We start from the raw sequence: 20,502 nt of genomic DNA, 5'->3' as shown, positions 1-20,502 counted from the left end.
TGCTTTTCATAGGAATTTTTTGGTACACTTTATGGTAGCACATGGGGTAAAGGAACCTTGAATATTGTTAGTTGCATAGCATGCACTTATTTACTACACATTTGTAGCGTATTTACTTATATTATGTTGTGATGAGCCTCAGTATTGCAACGAGAATGTTGCAACTCCCAAGGCTACCAACTTTAATTATCAACCCGGGGTTCGTGCAAACTTAAGAGGTATCGGCACTATATGTGCAGCATAAAATGTGTCCTTCCTTTGTTGTCATGATGTAATGGAGTACATGTACTGAAGTCAAATCCTTAACTAATTGTAGAAAATGAAATGCTCGAAATGGAAACCTCAACCTATTACAAGAAAGGAAGTACAAAGAAATAAAACTATTCTAATTGCATAAAGTAAAGATCATGAACTAAATGTCAACCATTACATTTAAAAGGCTTTAGATATATTAACAAAGTTCATTGGATGTGGCAATCAATAAAATCATCATTGTATTACCCATTTCATAAATCTGTCCATTAGCCCAAATCGTTGAAATATTTTTCATGGGTAAAGAGGCAAGTCCTAAGTGGTATTTAGTCTTCCCTAATCATTGATTTAGAGCCTAGGGGTCTTTATTCAACCCTAAGAGACAATAACCAAGCTTCTTGAGTGAATCTGGGCAAGTATATGCATGTTGGAAGGCTATTGCAGGGTTTCCTGTAGTACTACTACAAGAAACAACATATTTGCTATAGGGAGTTATAATTCATTGAATGACCAACCAAATAAAATCCAAATTGCGTAGGAAAAAGTTTTTTATTGACTAGGATGTCTTAGGTATCAATTCCAAGTGGAATCACTCAAAAATATCTCTGTTAAACCATGCTAAAAAATGACAGAAAATTACTATTCTAAAATTTAGAAATTTGAGAACTACTGAGCTAGTAAATCTATCAAATGCGCAACCTAATCAAGTGAAAATGCAATGGGGTGATTTTTGTTATTAACTAGATTTGTTTTTTTTTTAATCTAATTCAAGTGGAACCAACTCGATTGAAGCTCATTGGCATGCTCTAAAAAATCACAGAAATTTACGGTTATTTGCCACAAGGGACTTCCATAAATCTAGATTTGGGAATAAACAAACTAATCTAAGTAGCTCAATGATTACCTTGACCTTCCAAAGTTGTTCCAATGATGAAATGATGCTTGTGATCATGAAAAATAAATTACTTCAATAATTTAATCCAATTATACAACAAGAAATCATTAATACTAAATGCAGAAATAGAAAACAAGAACAAGAGATGCATGCGAACAAGAAGTGAAATGAAGAAAAGTAAACGATACAAAAGGACTCTGAGGATCCTGGGATGGACAAGTCCAAGGAAACTCAGAGTCCTATGAAGGAGACCAAGATTTAGAATTTGACTATGATACAAATATTCATTATTTCCATCAATATAATTACATCCCTGCAAGAAATGAAAGTGGAGATGCAAAAATACGAGTTCTCTTCACAAGAAGACTAATCAAAATCCTCCCTAGAGGAAAATTCAACTTGGTACTTATAAAAAATAATTATAAATCATTCCCCATGATAGGAGGAAGTTTTTCCCACCAAAATCCCTTGATTAGTGGATTTGGCTCCCAATACTAGGAATCTGCATTAAATGGCAGGGAACACATTCCTAAATTTTCTCAATCTTTGGAGCTCCACAATCTGTGCCATAATTCCAGAATATCTTGTTAATTTATTATTTAATATTGATCCTCTTGTAGTAGGGAGCATGTCTCTAGATTATCTCCTTCTCCAAATCTCCATAATCTACCCAATATTCCACAAAAATAAATAATATTAGGCACAAATATGCACTTATCCATAAACCTTCCTAATGAACATATTAAAGTTAAAAATACATTATCTAATGCAAAAAGAGAGGTTTAATGTGTTGAAGGATGGTTAGATTGGCCTTAATTTATGTCTAATTTAGAGGCCCATCATACCCCCCTGCTGAAAGTGTTACTAATCCTCCGAGCAACTTAGTGACCTCATTGTGCCTCATTCATGGACCTGGTGGCCTCTCTCTTGTGCATTCTTCAGTATTTTCTCTTAAGAATATTGGCTGTAAGTTTTGCAAGTACAAGCACAAAAATGTAGTTGTTCTTTTCATGATTATTTAACAGTATTTCAAGCAAAAAAGACAAATTTCCTCTTTGCAAGTGAACTTTGTTGGCTTGAGCCATTTCATTCATATCCTCTCCCTTGAAACCTTCATCCATTTTCACTCATTTTTCCAAAATTGTTTGTGCATAGAAAAAATCACAGTGTTTCTTGATACGATTAGCCTGCCTTCTTCCCCTTATTCAAGATGGGTTCTTGAATATTTTTCAGTTTGGAAAGGTCTTCCACATCCCTTTCCAACCTCCTGCTACCTTTTTCCACCATTTGGACATCTCTGAAACCTTCAAAATTCCTTTAGATGAGAACTAGGACATCCTGTAGTAATTTTTTTGTTTCATGTAGTAGTACTACAGGAAACCCTATAGTGGTTCTTATAGTACTATAAGAAACCCCGTTTAAACTTGTTTTGAGAAAAAATGATAGTTTGATCCTAGGGTAGGCCCTCAACTTGACTTTCATGTCTTTCTTCCATTTCTATATCATCTTTTAGGCCTTCGACACAAGTTAGAAAGAGATTAGAGACCTCTTGGGAAGCCTATTTTCATCATTGTAGTTTGAGTTCTATTCTAATGGTGAATTCCTTCTTTCATTTTTTTCCTTCTTCTTATATTTTGTGGCCTAGATGATGTCCTAATGGCCTTGGAGTTCTCAGTTTTGATTAGGTCTCTCTTAGGCACTGTCATTTTGGGTTTTAGCATAATTTGTTCCTTTCTTCCTTCTTGTAGCAAAATTTTGTCTTCCTGTAGCAGCCATTCCTTCTCTTTTAGGGTGTTCTAACTATATGGTAGTGATGAGAAATGATGTAGAGGGGTTGGAGGATGATGCTAGGGCTCAGAGGGAGTAGTGTAGGTTTGTGAAAATGGAGAGGATGCTTCGTTTGTTTTTTTCAAGAAATTTTGAGAGTGAGACAAAGTGTAGGGTTTTTTCTTATGAAATGGGATGGATGAATGATGGATAGATAGTGGATATGAAGTGTATGGAGGGCTTGCAGTGCTGTGGTGACTTGGCCTTTACAAAAATTTCTTCTTTTAATTGTTGTCTCCATTCCTCGAAATCATCGCCCTTCATAATTTAGATTTTCCACATTGCATTAGTGAAGGAGTGAGCTGTAATTAACTAGATGAAGGCAGATGAGACTGCTAACCCATACTTAGCTTATGAAACCTCATCTCTCATGCATTGACATCAAATTTCTAACTATAATATGCTCAAGGGAAGAGGTCAAGAATATTGCATACCAGTACCTACATGATGGTTGTTGGAGAGACATGCATGCTGTTGTTGAGTTGATGATTGAGCCATGTTCCTCTAGAGGTGATAAGTTTCTTTGTTTGCTTCTTCACAGGATTACGTAGCTTGGTGATTCTAAACCTCTGTCTTCTAGTTACCATGAGCAAGCTATCCTAGTCAAATCTGTCCTTCTTGGAGTGATGGGTTTGTCCATGGGTTATGTTAACCTTGCCTATACATTACTCCACCATTAGAAATATTTACAACACTTTATTTCACCTTTCCTACCATCTCCTAAGCTTTCGGCTTGTTTCCTATAGTAAAACTGGACATCTTGTAGTAGAACTAGGACATCCTGTAGTAGTACTACAGGAAACAACATATTTCCTTTGTTTTGTCCATATCTCCCAAACGGTAGAATGGATTGACCTGGAATTTTCTAAGCATGTTTCCATCATCCTTATTCACTTCCCCATAAAAAAAGTTCACCAATGGATGTACGAATATGGAGAAAAAAAGGGGGTTGTGGGTGATGGAGGTTGATTTCTCGAAAACTGTGCACTTGAATTTGCTGAAATCACTTGAGCATGTTACCATCATCCATATGCATGTCCACCTGAAACATCTTGGGAAATGGATGTATGGTTTTCAAGGTATGACAAAAATAAATTTATGCTCTATGTATTTTTGTTCCCTGTAGTAAAATAGAACATTCCTATAGTATTTTAGGACAACAAGGAAAATGAATGGTAAAATCTTAAGAATGATGAGTGGCTGATGGAAAAAGATGAGGGTGATGGATTTTCATGGCCTTGGTCCTTCTGGAGCATTTGATCAAATGAGGAGAAATTCCAAGTTTGACTTCCTTGACTAGAATTTTGACCAATTTATCTTTTCTTTGGTGCCAACTTGTTTATGTTTCTTACAGATGTTGGAGAGCACCTACATTCATTAGAGAGATACATGGAATGAAGATTTTTTTATATTTTTTTTTTCCTTTTTTCTTTTTCTTCTAGGCCAACTGTTTCAGGGAAAACTAGTGTCGATTCAAACTGCTAGTCCCACTAAGATGGGTAGCTATCTTAGAAACAAACAATGAAAGCTTTTCAAGAGTTCCTTTAAGTGTGATAGATGGAAGAGAAGAAAAGAGGACCAACCTAGATCTTCCGCTTTGATCCTAGCTTGATTTCTCCTTTCCTTGATATAATTCTCCACTCCTCTCCTACTTGTCCCGTTTCAAAGAGTACCTGTAGAGTCAAAGTAACAACAAACTATCAAAGCATTTCTATATAAAACATCATAAACAATGCGGAATCAAAAACACATTGACCATACAATTGCATTCATAAACAATAAGATTCACAAATACAAGATCATATGGAGGAAAACTCAAAGAACTTTATTAATAGTAATGTAAGAGAGGATTACAACCCAGCTGTCTGATCCAACATCATCCTCCCAGTTGTAGAAGCCCTCTTCACCTCATGAACAAGCAAATCACCCAACAATGCAATGCCTCTTCTCAACAGACTAACAACACTTCCTTACAAAATACAAAATTCTAGCCTCAAGATTTCTCAAATGAGTGATCCATTTATAGATGTCTTGCAAGGGTGTGAGTCAGCTATGGGTTTTTTATTAGTGTCATTCCACTGATATTTCTTGGTTCCACTTGGAGATTTCATGATCTCTTACTTATCCTTGGGCGAATTCAGAGAGGCAAGTGTCACAGGAGAAGTTTTTGGAAGATTCCATGATCATCCACCTTGAAAACTGTCTCTGCCATTTTTCTATTCTCACTCATCACACCCCACAGAAGGCCATTTGAGTATGCATCGCAACTGGCCAGTTAGGCGGTCAGTATGCATCACACCTTGCCCATGGAGCAGTCTGTATGGTCCAGTTTTGGCCAGTTCTGAGTAGTTTTTCATTTGGAACTTCTGGGAAATGATGTAATCAGTTGACCATGATCCTTTAGGGTGTGAAACAACACTTTTAGGGACTTAAGGAGCCCATAGTTTATGGACATATGAGTTTGGGGTTACAGTGCCCAAATATGTCTATAACACCTACTAGCCGCCTCAATGAGGTTTTCAACTCGTAGCTCTACCTAGGCGCCTCAAAGGAGGTTTTCACCTAAGATTTTATTTTTTTTTTACCAACCCATTGCCTGCCTCATGGAGGTTTTCAATCAATGAGCCAATCTCAGGCACCTCAAAGGAGGTTTTCACCTGAGATTTTATTTTTTCTCTTATTTTTCATTTTTATTTTATTTTTTTCCTACCCTACTCTACTTGAAAAACAAAATCTCTTTCAAGTATAAGAATACTTCCAATGGAGTCATTTACACACTAAGATGACAAACAAACTGATGTGTAAGCTTGAAATGTATGCTTTGATATGTACATGAATTTGAGAGATAAAATGCTTTGACTTTGATGATATCAAGCACAGTTGAAGAAGAGAGTGTTGTTGTAACTTAGTGATTGTCTGGAACTAAACCTCAATATAACTTTTATGACCTTGGTTTGATTGCTTATTTAGATCATTCTTCATGTCTTCTTCTACCATGACCTTCAAATCTTCCTCCTTTTACTGATTGTTCTCTTGAATACATAGAGGATATGATGGTAAACATGAGGGAACTTTCCCAATATCTAGTTCTGATGTCTACTCTTTGTCAAGGCAGCCTATGATTCTTTGGTCTTCTCATTTAAATATTCTTTTTTTGCATGTTGTCCTTCAATGATATCAAGAGAATCTCTTTTTTGTGATACTCTTCTTGAGCTAAGATGAATACCATTTAGATCAAGAGGAGATGTTTGGAAGTGTTGTACCTCAACATTGTAAGTGGGTTGAGCTACTTCATTGTGTGGGTTTGGAAATGGTGGTACAGGTAGTTGAGTGGGAGTGGATATTTGAGATGGATGTGGTTGGGGTTGTGGTTGTGGTGGAGGTGGATGGTAGGGATAACATGGAGTTGGGTATGGAGGATATTGAGGAAAATATTGAGGATATTGTGGATGGCTCCCATAAGTTCCTTGCCAACCTTTTTGCCAAGATTGGTTTTGGGGTTGAGATGGCCAAGGTTTCCAAGGAAAGGGTGTGTTCCAATTACTTTGAGATGGATGTGCATAATATTGAAATTGTGAATTAGGCTCTTGCATCATACTAGGTTGACTAGGCTGCCATGGTCCTCTTGGAGCTACATAACATAGTTGCATTGGCAATTGACTTGTTCCATTGTCCTCTTGGTAAAATTCCTTCAACCTTGGTAATGAGGGGCAATATTTAACATCACGTGATTATGCTTGGACAACACAAATATCAACATCTTCTTTTTTGTCATTTTGTATTCTTAACATTGCTACTTGTTTGGTTAAATTGCTAATAATTTTTGTTTTAAAGCCATCAAACAAATTTCCAAGTTTAGCTTGACTTACCGATCTTGATGTTGATTTACTTACTCTTGCCCTTCCTCTTGATATGCGTTTTCATATTTCACAAATTTTTTCAAATGATAATTGGTATACATCACCTCTACTCATGAGATCAAGGAGATCAATCCATACATCCCTAATTGTTCTAAGTAAGAGGGTTTTTAATGTTTCGGGTCCTAAATGATGTAGTTTTCATCTCTTAACATTATACATGAACCACTCTATTAGATCCTTTAGACTTTCATCTTCTTTTTTATTCATTCTAAAGATTTATTCTTTAAGATCATGATCTTTATATTTTTCTAGAAACATATTTTTCATATCATTCCATGATTTTATTGAATTAGTCCCTTAACTATGAATCATTTAAGAGCTCTATCTGTCAATGTCCCTGGAAACAACCTCAATTTTTGAGTGTTTAATAAGTAACCATAAGATCTACAAAGGATTTTAAATTCAAAGAGAAATGTTTCTAGATCGTCTGACCTTAGATCATGAAATTTTGGAAGAAAAGATGGAGGGATGTTCTTCATGTGCACACTACCATCAGTGTCTTGAATGGGAAATTTGATAGGATTTTCCTCATTGTCACAATCTCCATCCATTTCTTCTACTTGCAAAAGTGGATGGTGATGTGGTTCTTACTACACCACGTGATCAAATGGGGGGGTGGGTTGGTGTTGGAATTTTTGTTTTGTTTTTATGATTGAATGAAAACACTAATGCAATGCACTTTTCTGTTTTTGAAATGAAATATGCATAGTGCATTTTTTTTGGTTTTTGCAGAAAGTAAAATAAATGAATCAACTAGGGAAGAAAACAATGCATACTTTGACACCTCCCCGGCAATGGCACCAAAAAGTGATGAGCCTCGGCATTGCAACAAGAATGTTGCAACTCCCTAGGCTACCAAATTTAATTATCAACTCGGGGTTCGTACAAACTTAAGAGGTATTGGCACTATATGTGCAACATACAATGTGTCCTTCCTTTTTTGTCATGATGTAATGGAGTGCATGTACTGAAGTCAAATCCTAAACTAATTGTAGAAAATGAAATGCTCGAAATGGAAACCTCAACCTATTGCAAGAAAGAAAGTACAAGGAAATAAACCTATTCTAATTGCATAAAGTAAATATCATGAACTAAATGTCAACCATTACATTTCAAAGACTTTATATCCATTAACAAAGTTCATTGGATGTGGCAATCAATAAAATCATCATTGTATTACCCATTTCATAAATCTGTCCATTAGCCCAAATCGCTGAAATGTTTTGCATGGGTAAAGAGGCAAGTCCTAAGTGGTATTTAGTCTTCCCTAATCATTTATTTAGAGCCTAGGGTCTTTATTCAACCCTAAGGGACAATAACCAAGCTTCTTGAGCGAATTTGGGCAAGTATATGCATGTTGGAAGGCTACTACAGGGTTTCCTGTAGTACTACTACAAGAAACAACATATTTGCTATAGGGAGTTATAATTCATCGAATGACCAACCAAATAAAATCCAAATTGGATGGGACAAATTTTTTTATTGAATAGGATGTATTAGGTCTCCATTACAAGTGGAATCACTCAAAAATACCTCTGTTAACCCATGCTAAAAAATGGTAGAAAATTACTAGTCTAAAATCTAGAAATTTGAGAACTAGTGAGCTAGTAAATCTATCAAATGCCTAACCTAATCAAGTGAAAATGAAATAGTAATTTTTTATATTAAATATAATATTTTTTTGATCTAATTCAAGTGGAACCAACTTGACTAAAGCTTGCTAGCATGCTCTAAAAAATAGCAGAAATTTACTGTTATTTGCCACAAGGGACTTCCAGAAATCTAGATTTGGGAATAAACAAACTAATCCAAGTAGCTCAATAATTACTATGACCTTCCAAAGTTGTTCCTATGACGAAATGATGCTTGTGATCCTACAAAATAACTTACTTTAACTATTTAACCCAATCCTACAACAAGAAATCATTAATACTAAATGCAAAAATAGAAAACAAGAATAAGAGATGCATGTGAATAAGAAGTGAAATGAAGAAAAATAAATGATACAAAAGGGCTCTAAGGCTCCTGGGATAGCCAAGCCCAAGGAAACTCAGAGTCCTATGAAGGATACCAAGCTTTAGAAGCTGAATATGACACAAACATTAATTATTTCCATCAATACAATTACATCCCTGTGATAAATGACAGTGGAGCTGCAAAAATACGAGAGCTCTCCACAAGAAGACTAATCAAAATCCTCCCTAGAGAAAATTCGACTTGGTACTTATACAAAATGATTAGGAATCGTTTCCCATGAAAGGAGGAAGCTTTCCCCACCAAAATCCCTTGATTAGTGGATCTGGCTCCCAATACTAGGAATCTGCATTAAATGGCTGGGAACACATTCCTAGATTTTCTCAATCATTGGAGTTCCACAATTTGTGCCATAATTCCAGAATATCTTGTTGAATTATTATTTAATATTGATCCTCCTGTAGTAGGGAGTAGGTCCCTAGATTATCTCCTCCTCCAAATCTCCCTTATCTGCCAAATATTCTCACAATATTCCACAAAAATAAAGAATATTAGGCACAAATATGCAATTATCCATAAACCTTCCTAATGAACATATTAAAGTTAAAAATACATTATTTAATGCAAAAAGAGAGGCTTAATGTGTTGAAGGATGGTCAGATGGGCCTTAATTTATGTTTAATTTAGAGGTATGAGCCTTAATTTATGTCTAATTTAGAGGCCCATCACCTTGACATTTTGTGTAGTTAGATAAGAGTCATCCTTGGGATGGTTTTATAATTATTTCTTGCTTCCTTGCCACATATCTTGTCATCTACAAACCAAATTTCCCTGTAAATGCCTATTATTTATAGATTTATCAACATAATTTGATGAGCTTTCACAATCTAACAGATGAATATTAGCTCTAGTGTGAATATCATCTCTTATTCTTGCTAAGAATGGCATTCCATAAAGCTCCCATAACGTTGAACACTCGATAGGAAAATAATACCTAGTTATGGATTGATATTGTGCATTTTAACACTCTATAACTGTAAATTCAATTGAATTTCCTGTAATTCAATGGAAATTTCCACAACCATGCTGATGAGAATTTTCCCATCACTATGCAATCTACAATGACATAAATTTATCCCTCTGTAACTAAATTTCATTCAAAAGCCTCTAAATTTTGGCTTGTAATTCCTTTTAAACCATGTTGGGTACCCTTTTGTGGCACCTGCTCTCAATTTTTAGGGGGAATTTCCATCATTTCCACCACTGTGAATTTGTCAAACTATTGGTGAGTAACCTACAAATTTCTCAATTTGTCCCCAAATCTAGCCCAATTAGGCCCAATGTTGAAAATTAGGCTTTGATACCGCCTTGCAACAGCTCTAGCTCTTGGTTGGCCAACACTATGTACCCAAAAACCAAAATTCACTAATTAATTCATTAAATGATCCAATGGAAGCACACAATTCCTAGCTATAATGATCAAACCCTAGTTCACTGCTAGTGTTACTAAAATTCTAGGAAAACCCTACTATAGGGCTTGCGTATAAATCCTGACTCTAAATACCATAAAAATGTGTATCATTAACAAATTAGGGTTATACATTGTATTTCAAAGGCATATGCAACAAATATATTTAGCATACAAAAATAAGAAAAGGGGTTATGAGAGAAATGCACATAAGTGAAATAAAACAACACAAGAGGTGATTTATTCTCACATTAACCATCAATCGTTCATGTATCAAATGAACATGCACGACGTAAGTAAAATATACACATCAGTGCTAAACATTAACTAGGGTTTATAACAAAATACATGATAATACAAGATGATTGGAGGCATTTAACACGACAACATGGAATTGGGGTTTTAACATAATATTAATAATCAACATAACACATAATCATGAACACTTATCTGAGTAAAAAGAGAAACTAGTTGCATGCTCTCCACGTTCCACCCAGCCATAAACCGTGTGGTTTGTAATTTTAAACCATGGGTCACCCCTGAGTTGGGGATGCAACTCCACAGGAAACGATAGACCATAAAACATCCATACATCCATGACCAAGGTACCAACCCAACAGTCATGGCTTCAACTACATGATCTACTTCCCTGAACCTGCACCTAAGTGGCACATTCCTTCTTTGTGTCCTGAGAATCCCTTGGTGGTGCTTGTTAGTGTCAGTTAGTTCAGCCTGTCACCAGTGATCAAATATGATCTTACAAGGTGTTGTTAAGGTGCCAAGTCAAGTTTTTGTCATTTCAATGAATCTTCAAATAAAAATTTGGTCACTGGTTGTTGTGTCTAGGCCACTATTGCTCCCTTCACTTACTCATGGTCTTCATCGCTCATCATGGTCATTGTATTCTTTGAGGTATCATATCTTAATTTAAGTGTCTTGGGTCATGAAATGTTTAAATTCCTCATTGTAGGTCATGGTCTAGGGTTTCACTCCATGTATCATCATGATACCATATGTCAAAAAAAAAACATGTCCATCATGTGATTCAGTGGTTAAAGGGAGTTAGCAGCTTAAGGAAAGAAAAATAAAGGTAAAGGTAATGTTTTATTTCAAATAAGACAATGCTGTAGTACACTACCTCGTCTCATCATTTCACATAGGGACATTTTTTCTTCAAAATATATTTATGACCAAATGGAGAAGAATTTTACCAAAGCGAAAGATTTTTTTGTCAATTATAGTCCAACGAACAAAAACCTCCTTCAGTTTATGCACAGGTATTACGATTTGCGAGAAATGCCCAAACTACACTTGAAACGAGAGAGTTGTTACACTTTTGGACATCTTGACTTCAAGACAATTTTTTTCGGGGATTTGGAGCAGGTGTTGGTAGTGCTTAAGGATTGTGTTTTGTACCAGACATACTAAGATTTCCAATGGTACCTTCAGATCGTGATTTGGATTAGTGGAAGGAATCCAAAAGTGCTTTCCAAGTTGGTGTTGCACTTTTTTTAGAGACACCCTGCGTTTTTGGAGTGACCTTGGGAAAATAAAATTTTCTCCCTGCTAGAGTGTCCAAATTACATTCTTGAGGAGTCCATATTGTAGCAGACTTCAAGAGATTTCCAACGAGCTATCAAGTTGGCAATTTGGATCAGTTTAAGGTTTCCAAAAGCGGGTTACAAGTTGGCGTTGCGCTTATGTGAACTGAGCTGCACTTTTGGAGGTGGTGTTGTGCTTCTATGAACTTTGTTGAAATTTTGCCAACGCCGTTGCCCTTGGGACAGAGTGGACCGAAACTTTCCAAAACTCACCCAAACTTCAAATTTAAGCTTGCATTCCTATTCTTTTCTCTTCTACGTTGTTCAACAAGTTTTTTTATCATAATGGAGGGAGATTCTTCACCATCAGAAAGTAGAAAACATCACAAAGGAGGTAAAATCCCGAGATATGAGCCTACCAATTGCAATGAAATCAATTCGTCACCATTCATCAAGAAGTGCTTTGAAGATGTCAACTATCTAGGGTTTTGTCAAAGAGTAGGTGAAGTGGGTTTCCATGAACAACTAACTGATTGGATTGCCACCAATCTAAAAGGGGAAAGGGCCATCATAGCAGGGGTTGAATTTACATTTTCAGTAGCTTCCATTTCTCTTGCCACAAGGATACCTAATCATGGAGAGTACTGGTTCAAAGGCATGAGCTTGGACCTTGAACATTATAGATCTTTCTTGAAATCACCATACAGAGAGGCCCATACACACATCATCCCATTTAGGTACCTGTTGGAAAAGTATGCGCCATTGATGAAGGTTGTAATGAAGTTTTTCACCTGTGAGGGAAGATTTTCCAGATTGTATGCATACCACATTAGGCTTCTAATGCATTTCACAGCTCTAAAACCTCTCAACATGTGTAATTATCTATGTAGAAGCCTTATTAAAATGTCTGAGAAGGTACAAGTGAAAGGCAAAGAACATCATCCTAGTCTTTTTCATCACAGCTTGATAAAGATTGTAGTTCTCCATCAGCTAGCAGAAAGGAACATGACATGGGATTCATTCATAGAAACAACTTTGCAGTGGCATGAAACTACTTTTTCAGTTCATCATCAAGACATATCAACACAGCAGGTGGAGGTAGGATCATCAAGAAAGTCAGTGGAGGTTCCCAAGGCACCTAAACCTGAGGTGACCAAAATGTATCAAAGAGGAAAAAGGCTTGTGTTTACTTCTCAAGTTGAGAAAAGGGCCAAGCCTTCTACATCAGCAAAACATGGATCACATGTATAGGATGAAGATCTAATTGAATATGATTCTGAATTGGTGGACTTGGAAGTAGAAAATGAACCTTCAAACATGCAATAGATTATCAAAGAGAAGGATTCTCAAATCAAAGAGCTCATGGACAATCAGCTTAAAGCTAAACAACTCATTATGGAGAAAGAGAAATCCAAGGTGTTGCAGCAAGGAGGAAAAGGTAAAGTAGTGTTCGATCCTAGTGAACATGATGAACATGAAGAACAAGTTGGGAAAAAGAAACCAAGAACCAAGGGACTCAAAAGAGCATTGAAGGAAGAGAAAGAGCATAACCTGTTAGATGAAGACTTAGACATGGAAGACAGAATTTCCTTGGAGATCAATGAGGATAGAGAGTATTGGCTAAGTAAGGTCAATGACCACTTAGAACAGCTTCTTGACAAATCCAACAGGGATAATCAACTATTGAGGCACATGGCACATCATTATCAAACCAAAAACATGATATGTAACATCAAGCTCAAGCAGTTGAAAAATAAGCTAAAGGAAACCCTAAAGGACAAAAATGAGAGGGATAACTTGGAGATTCTTGCTGAAGCATCCATGAGGGCATGACATACCTCATTTTTCACTTCATGACCAATTTTGAAGGTTTTCTGAGCATTTTTTGTTTTTTGAGAATTTTGGTGCCAAATTCAGAAATTGGGCTAGTCATAGAAGCACAACGCCTTGGCACTGCGCTTTTTCCTCAGGGCTCCAAATGACAAGTGGCTTACATTTTTGGAAAGATAATGACCTCCTCTCAAAACCAATTTCATCATATTTCTCAGAGAGGGCTCAAATTTTGAGAAAAAGGAGAAAAAGGGGTAAAAAATCATCATTCTGCCACTCTTTTTGACAGGCGTTGCGCTTTTGGAGACACCTTGGGAGAATAAGTTTTTGAAGGCCTTCCCATGGGTCATTTTAAAAAATTCAAGGTATTAATGAAACTAGATAGACAAGGCTAGTTGACCATTCTCTCATATTTCAATTTGGACTTTAGAAAGGCACCTAAAAGTGGGCTCAAATTTGGCACTGCACTTCTACAAATTTATGAGTTTTTATTTAAAATTTCACTGTGTAATTTCCTAGTTTTTCAGTTTGACTTGGTCAAATTCAAAACTCATGATGTAATTGTAGTAGTTCAAGGTTAGATGATGTAATCATGAATAAATAGACATCATAGGTTGTTTTTATGGTTAATTAGGCCTCATAAAGGAAGCAAAATTCAAAACAAAGTCTAAGAGAAGAGTTTGTATTTGACCTTCTCACTCTCACCTGTTGGTTGAGAGAATCTTGGAAACAGTTCCACCACCTAGGAATTCAACTCCTGAAGGTGGGGAAGTTGTTTGATTGAGTCTATATGTATCATTTCTCATTCAGAGAGAGGGGTTGGACTTTTGTGGAGAGGCTTGTACCTTATGTTTTCTTACAGCTAATCAAGGAGCAGTTGCAACTATATTTCAGGAATACTTGTTCAGTGAGTCTATGGTGTTGTTTTCCTTTCAGATCAGTTTCTAATTGATGAAATCATCTCTCTTTTCATTCTTTATCTTCTTCTTGTGGTTTTCCTTACAGTCATATAGACAAAATTCTTAGATTTAAGCTCTGTGTATGTGAAAACCATGCTTGTGTTTCTTTTCTTCTATAACTAATGAACTCATGCTTATACATGCTCACTATGTTTTCCTAAATGTTGAAATATGGAAACAAAAATTCCAATTTAATTTTTCCTTGAATTAAATTGTGAATAAAAATCAAATTTAGTCTTAACAACTACTTGGAAATAATTAATTAATTTATTGTAAATTAATTAGTTGGAGAAATTCAAGTTAGAAGCATTTCTGAAGTCATGCGAAAGTTATCCCTTAAATTAAGGAGATAAGATTGAGTTATATTTGAGTTGTAATTAATTAACTAAGTTTACTGAGTTAAGTCCAGTTAAATTAGTTCCAAACTGTTTGAGGAACTAATAGTGAGTTAACAGTCAGTTGATGCATTAATGCACTCAACTAGTGCTACTTTAGTTAACTGAAGATCACCTCATCAGAAACTCATGCATGTCTATTTTGAGAAAGAACCAGTTGAGATAAATGTTCAAGGACAGTGTACTATCAGTTTCATGTGTTTTCTCATGGAGAAAACTCATGCATGCAGTCAAGGATTTATCCTTGAGGATTGCGCAATTTTGGAGGAAGATCATCCACTTGGTTGAAGGAAAATCATCCACAAGGAATGGTGCAAGGAAATAGGAGCTTGGAGGGCAGAGAGGAAGGCTGGAGAGAAGCTGAGATTTCCTATGAGAACCTGTGAGGATTGTGTTGAGAGATGGCTAGCTATGAGAGCTAAGGATTTGTATAATTCCTACGTATTTCCACCATGTATGATAATACAATATTGTGGGGTTTCTTAGCTGAGGCTTTCCCCAAAGTATTTTCATGTGTATTGTGCCATTGATTCTTCTTCTTCTGGTTATATTGTTCAGCTCGATCTTTAAGCTTCTTCAAATTGATATTAGAAGTAGGTTATAGTATTCTACTTTGATTTATATTGCATTATCGAGTTAACCTACCAGCAGATTTTCTACATGGTATCGGAACTGTATTTGTAGAAAAAATCTACATGGTATCAGAGTTGGATTTGTAGATATTTTCTACATGGTACCAGAGCTGTGAATAGTATACTGAGAAGAGAATTTGAAGTTTGAAGTTCAGTGTTGCAGTGCAAATCGAATTCTTATCATACTTCAAGGTTGGTCAATGGCTTTTTATGGCTTGAGACTCGAGTATGCCTTGGAAGGTAGCTCAAATTACATAGCATGGAAAGATAGAATGGATGTTGTATTAGAAGACAATGGCTTGAAGGAATTCATTGATCAAGAAATCCCAAAGCCAGCTTCAACTAATGCACAAGAGTTGGCTGAGTGGAAGAAGTGTGTGGCAAAGGCGAGACGGATCATCCTTGAGGGAGTTCGAGACCATATTGTCTTGAGTCTCCATGGGAAGGATACTCCATTTTCAATGTGGAAGAAATTGAAGGACCTCTACCAAAACAGTAGCGACCAGAGGAAATTGGCGCTCAAGGATAAGCTTCAAAGAATCAAGATGGATAAGGACGATACTATTTCCACATATCTGAACAAGCTTACCACCTACAGAGATGAGCTTGGAAGTGTGGGAATAACTATTGCCGATGATGATATGGTGAGCCTCGCTCTCCTTGGCCTTCCAAAGAGTTGGAATAGCTACCAGGACTCTGTGAATGGAAGGGAGAAACTATCGAATTGGGAATGACTATGGTCGAATCTTATGCGGGAGGAGATCAGGAGGAGCACATGAGATGGTTCTTCATCCAAGAATGATGATGAAGAAAATATGGCCTTAGTAAGTAAGGCAAGGAAAGTGAAGGGGAAGGCTTCCCATTTCAAATCGAATTCTTCTCATGGAGGGAAGAAGGGTGACATGTCTAAAGTAATATGCTTTAATTGTCACAAGATGGGACATTATGCGACTAACTTCCCATCGAAGAAGTCCAAGAAGGGATCCTTGGAAGGATCAGAAGGTGAGGCATTAGCCTCTCAGTTTGAAATGGACTTTACCCTCATCGCATGCATGGTGTCATCAATGATGGGTTGTGTCTTATCTCTTGATAGTGGAGCCTCATTCCACATGATCGGTGATAAAAATGTATTTAGTGCCTTGGAGGAGAAAGACCTCAAGATGCGCATAGAGATGGGTGATGACGAAAGATATAATGTTTCAGGAGTGGGCACGATTGCTTTTTAGATGGAGCATGGAGCTCCTCTCACCTTGACTGATGTGATGTATGTGTCTAGACTGAAGAAGAACTTGGTATCGGTCGCGATGTTGGAGGACAAAGGCTACAATGTTGTCTTCAGTAAAGGAAAGGCATTCTTATGACACATAGACACGGGTCAGACCAAGAGGATAGGGATTTGGGTGAAGAATCTCTATAAACTAGAGGTAGATGATTATGCAGCATTGAGTACGAAAGCAGAATTGGTGCAAAGCCAAGACATTGGCGAGTTGTGGCACAGGTGGTTGGGCCATTTGCATCATGGGGCTTTGAAGATAATGCAGCAGATATCTACAAGACTTCCCAAAGGTAAACTTGAGCAAGTTGACACATGCAAAGGTTGTACCTTGGGAAAGTACACCAAGTCTTCCTTTCATGACCAAGACAATCGAGCAGAGGCTATCTTAGAGTGAGTTCATATTGATTTGTGTGGACCATTCTCGACGACATCCACAATGAAGCAAAGGTATTATTTGATTTTCATTGATGACTATTCTCGTAAATGCTATATTTATTTCATGCAAAAGAAGGACCAAACTTTCACAAAGTTTTGTGAGTTCAAAGCTTTGGTCGAGAAAGAGTCAGGGAAGAAGATCAAGGCCTTGAGAAGTGACAACGGTGGAGAATATGTCTCTCAAGGGTTTAAGGACTTCTGTGCAGCGGAAGGAATTAAATAAGAGTCGATGACACCTCATAACCCACATCAGAATGGGGTGGCAGAGAGGAAGAAAATAACTATTGTAGGGGCAGCACAGGCAATGTTGCATGACCAAGGCCTACCACTTCACTTATGGGTTAATTCATGCAACACAACGGTCTATTTGCAGAATAGAAGCCCACATCACATACTTGGGATGAAGACACCAGAGGAAGCTTTCTCCCATAAGAGACCTGATGTGGGTCACTTCAAGATCTTTGGCTCATTGGTATATTTCCATGTGACAAAGGATGCATGGAAGAAGCTTAAGCCGACATCAGAGTTGGGGATATTTGTGGGGTACACTGATACACCTCACAACTATCAGGTGTACTTGCCTACCAGTCGGAGGACAGTGGTTCGCAGAGATCTCAAGTTTGATGAGCAAAAGGCCATGCGATTTTCCCTTGATAGGGAGCTCCAACTACAAGCTGTGGAGGAACTGTTAGTTCCTAAGGAGGAGGAGCCTCAGACTGATGCGGAGCAGCTGCATGCAGAGGTTCTAGGAGTGGAGACATCCACTCAAGTAGGGTCTTCCAAAGATGGACGGAAGCGCACAAGAGAAGCTGACAGATTGCTGGAGGATGTGAGAGAGAATGTGGGAGCACCATCTTCTTAGCATAGACAGAGGAGGTCACCTAAGAGGTACACTGGATACATGGCCCTTGCTATGGAATGTGTTGAGACCGAGCCATCTTCCTTTGAGGAAGCAATGCAATAGCCGATTTGGGTTGATGCTAAGGTGGAGGAGTATGACTCCATAGTTCATAACAGTGTTTGAGACGTGGTTCCGAGACCGGAGAACAAGTCAGTTGTGAGTTCCCGTTGGCTTTACAAGGTAAAGCAAGCTACTGATGGTAGTGTGGAGAAGCATAAGGCAAGATTTGTTGCTCGTGGCTTTTCACAGGTTGAGAGGATCATGTTGCTACAGTATATTTCGACAGAGGAGCAAGATGCTAACATTTTGATAAAGGCATTGTCAAAGTGTAAATTCGAGTTCCATAGAGACAGGATCGAGGTGGCAGATAATCCCTTTCTTGTTGAGAGGGAGTGTTGAAATATGGAAACAAGAATATTCCAATTTAATTTGTCCTTGAATTAAATTGTGAATTAAAATTGAACTTAGTCTTAACAGCTACTTGGAAATAATTAATTAATTTATTTTAAATTAATTAGTTGGAGAAATTCAATTTAGAAGTATTTCTGAAGTCATACAAGAGTTATCCCTTAAATTAAGGAGATAAGATTGAGTTATATTTGAGTTGTAATTATTTAACTCAGTTTACTGAGTTAATTCCAATTAAATTAGTTCCAAACTATTTGAGGAACTAATAGTGAGTTAACAGTTAGTTGATGCATTAATGCACTCAACTAGTGCTACTCCGTTAACTGAAGATTCCCTCATTAGAAACTCATGCATGCCTATTCTGAGAAAGACCCAGTTGAGATAAATGTTCAAGGACAGTGTATTATTAGTTGCATGTGTTTTCTCATGGAGAAAACTCATGCATGCAGTCAAGGATTTATCCTTGAGGATTGCGTAGTTTTGGAGGAAGATCATCCACTTGGTTGAAGGAAAATCATCCACAAGGAACAACGCAAGGAAATAGGAGCTTGGAGGGTAGAGAGGAAGGCAGAAGAGAGCCAAGATTGCCTGTGAGCATCTGTTAGGATTGTGCTGGGAGCTGGCTAGCTGTGAGAGTTAAGGCTTTGTATAATTCCTATGTATTTCGACCATGTATGATAATACAATAGTGTGGGGTTTTTTAGCTGAGGCTTTCCCCAAAGTATTTTCAAGTGTATTTTGCCATTGATTCTTCTTATTTTGCTTATATTGTTCAGCTCGATCTTTAAGCTTCCACAAATTGATTGTAGAAGTAGGTTATAATATTTTGCTTTATTTATATTGCATTATTGGGTTAACCTACCAGCAGATTTTCTACACTAAAATCTTGGACCTATAGTACATTGACAAAAACCTTAAGTTCTCCATAACACATTGATATCTAACTCCTCTTTATACCTGTTACTATACACTTGAGGCCTTGACCTAATTACGTATTCTAATCCCTAGTCCAGCAAATTAAAACCCTAAATTCTAAAATACTCAAACAAGACTTTTATATCTAGCCTAAAACCTATTTCTTTTAGTTATTCATTGAAAAATCCTTAGAGAGATCCCTCTCTGGTTCAATAGGGCTAGCTCCTAAACTAAAAGTGGTTCGAGGTTACCTCTTTCGATCTCCTCCTCAGCCTAGGATATTGTAGGGGATAACAGTGCCCACCTTCCAAGGCACCTTACGACTAGCCAAGAATTTCTTAGCTCTATGATTTTTGGTGTGCATGCTACTTCCAGGGCTTCCAGGCACTTTTTAAGGTCATAAGCCAAAAAAACCCCTAGTTGGTCCAGAACCCAAGCTCAAGGCTCACTAGTTGGTTGCTCATAATCAAAATCGCTAAAACCCTCTCAATGCAATGATACTCATACCTCCATATTCTTTCAGAAAATTGTATACTTGTCATAATTGCATGGCCTCTTTATGCCATGTGGGAAACATTTAAGCCACATGTGCCCCATGTTCCCTTTCTTGCAACACTGAACACAACCACCCATTTCCTCTCACCTTGGACTTGCTTTGCCCCCCATACTCTTTTTCTTGGAGTGGGATCCGTAGATAGTCGTTATTTTATTAAAAAAAATATGTGCACCATTTACCATATTTTTATAATCTTGACCCTTCGGCCACTTTAGCCAAAAGGCATATATGTTTATGGGTACAATGCCCGCAAAATATATAAGCATAAATACATAGGAACATGAGTCCATAAAATAAATCTGGGTCACTAGCCTAACA

This window comes from Pinus tabuliformis, chromosome 3_2 (genome assembly GCF_031772625.1).
Source record: "Pinus tabuliformis cultivar Carrire ecotype Pingquan chromosome 3_2, CPIR1, whole genome shotgun sequence".
NCBI lineage: Eukaryota > Viridiplantae > Streptophyta > Pinopsida > Pinales > Pinaceae > Pinus > Pinus tabuliformis.
This window is presented reverse-complemented; position numbering follows the sequence as displayed.